Source organism: Triticum aestivum, unplaced genomic scaffold, assembly GCF_018294505.1.
Source record: "Triticum aestivum cultivar Chinese Spring unplaced genomic scaffold, IWGSC CS RefSeq v2.1 scaffold247114, whole genome shotgun sequence".
Taxonomy (NCBI): Eukaryota; Viridiplantae; Streptophyta; class Magnoliopsida; order Poales; family Poaceae; genus Triticum; species Triticum aestivum.
This window is the reverse complement of record NW_025241006.1, coordinates 1-2,696: the sequence shown is the minus strand read 5'-3', so window position 1 is coordinate 2,696 and position 2,696 is coordinate 1. Positions and strand designations below refer to the sequence as shown.

At 40.6% G+C, this 2,696-nt stretch overlaps 1 pseudogene; it reads left to right on the top strand.

The window, feature by feature from the left end:
* Positions 1–259: 259 nt before the first annotated feature.
* Positions 260–1,058, top strand: LOC123176828 (CTD small phosphatase-like protein 2; annotated as a pseudogene).
* Positions 1,059–2,696: the final 1,638 nt, after the last annotated feature.

Genomic DNA, 2,696 nt, shown 5'->3' with positions numbered 1-2,696 from the left:
TTACCATTCTGTTATGGTTTTCCTTGTTTTTCTTGTAGGTGGAGATGGAATTCTAGCAGCACCTTCCTTTTTTCCTGATGGACATGGAATTTTAGCAGCACCAAATCATACAATCATCAATAGTAATGAAAAAACTCACGACTCGGGTCATAGTTGCAGCCTGCTGTCCAGTTCCCCAATTGAGGATTCTCCTCTTTATATGCTTGATACTCCTCATGGATCAAGGAATTAGTTGATCTTACTGACATGGATCAGATTGATGACGTACGTACCAATGTTACTACCTAGGAAGAATGTCACTCTTGCACATGATCTTGATGGTAAGTTGTTAAACGCTTTTTTCTCATGTAGGTTTGTTTTCATGCACTTAAGATTATTGACATGCTCATTTTCTGTTGCATAGGCACCCTTATCCATTCATCAAGGTATGACCACGACGCGGACTTTTCATTCCGCATGCGATGTGGACAAGAAGAGTACACTGTCTACGTGAAGAAGAGACCACATGTGGACGCCTTCCTTGAAGAGGCAGCTCATATGTTTGAGCTTGTTGTCTTTACGACTAGCATAAGTTCTTATGCAAACCAACTGATTAATGCACTGGATCCTGAGAACAGACTGATATCATGGTGTTTTTTTCCATGAGTCATGCGTCTGGTAGATGGAAGCTATCAGAAGGATCTGACCATTATTAAAGCTGATCTTGCAAAGCTTGCGATAGTTGACTATACCCCAGAGGTAATTTACTGTGAAACTCAAGTATGGAGGTTGTTATTAATAGTTATGATTTTAGTGTTATTGACTACCATATTGTTGAGATGAATTTCAAAACTTCTAATTTATGATTTTGAGAAATTGCCATGACCGATCGATGACTGAAACCCTTTTTTTCACATGTGACGCAGGTTTTCCAGCAACAGGTGAATAATGGGATACCCATAAAGAGCTGGTCAAGTGACCCATCTGATATTTCTCTGCTTGAGCTGATCCCCTTCTTGGAAACAATTGCTGACGCAGATGATGTCGGGCCGATCATTGCAAACAAATTTGCCAGTTAAAGATTGGATATACTTAGGTTGCAAACATTTGCTGCAGCTAGTTATTTAATTTTCTCAACAAAGCATCTTTCCATAATGGAATAGAAAATTCGGGGCAATAACTGGACACCTATGTCGCTTTGACTTTGATTCCCTAGAGTTTGGTGCAGGCGTGAGGCAGTGCATAGATTCGTAAGCTCGATCGTAGGTCATAGGAGGCAAGAAGATTGCGGCAGCCGACAACATGTTGCATTAGCTGTAGAACGCCCCCCTCTTTATATTCCTGGCCAGAACACAATTTTCAAATCTATGTTTTCTCTTCGTGTACACACTCCCACCTTCCTCTCCATATCAGCAGGAAAAACAAATCATCCCAGGGGGTCCCTGCCAAGCATCCCCCCTTCTACACTCCAGAAACCAGGTTTGCTTTCATCTACCTTCCTTTAATATATGCTGCTCATCCCGTTTCTGCTTTCCCATCTTGTTAATCTTGTTGCCAACTAGGGTAAGATCGAAAAGGAGGTATGGGAGAAACATCGCCCATTCCTGCTGACAAAACCAGAGAGAGAAAAATGGAGCTACCTGATGAAATAGCAGAAGATTCGATTGATAGCGAGAGGACAGTAAGCAATGATTCTGTGGGGATCGCATACTATGGCAGCCAAGCTAAAGATGACGACGTGGAAGCAGATTCTGCTATGGTATTACCTTCTATCGGACGGAAGAAAGCAAGATCTGACGGGCATGGTTAATACTGATGGCCATGAGACTGATTCTGCCTCCCATGCTGGGAGGGTTGTTGTCAGCCCAGAATCTTTACCAGTAGCACAACCCGGAGACTATGTAGATATACCTCTCCCTATGTGGCTAAAGGATATAGATTCAGGAGCAGGAATGTGGACGGATGTTAAACAATTTCGAAAAGATGGGAAGCAGTATGACAAGGTTAGTGTACTCATGTTCTTCTGTGCTCTTTCCACTAACAATTTTTGTTGTGTGCTAATCCCTAATCATCTCATAGCATATGGAGTGTTTACGTGCATTCAGACCAAATGATAAATTATCAAGATTCACAAAAATGTGTTCTAATAGAGTTATCTTATTAATTTTTGATCTTTTGCGTCCAAATAATATTCTGCATATGTGAAACAAGACATGGGGCACATTGATATCATGTTATTATAGAATTCTCTTATGTACTGAATGGTTAAAACAATTAAAACCCACTCGACCAATCATGTGACGTTTGACAATCTGATGCCATAATTTCAAAAAAAGTGCTTATACCACTTTTTAATAATAAAAAGTGGGTATACCATGAATTTACTTTACACTCTTTTTTCAGATAGAGTGTAATTTATATTCGAGGAAAATGCTAATAATACAACCCAACACTAGACAACCCATGAGTTGCAAAGTAGGAAGGTGAGCCCATTACCCGCAACACACGCATGTGGCATCATGCAAATTTTCTAAAAAACCCGACAAATAAAGTCTGGAAGAAAACATCCAGACCAGACCTTTATATTAGTCCACGGTTCGAACGTATTAGAGCATAAGGTAGTAGTATGGAACAAGTCTTACTTATTCCGCAGCTTCCGCAGTTTCCCGATCGCCAACAAGAGTATGTCGTTAAGGTCCATGTTTTGCCGTTGTCTA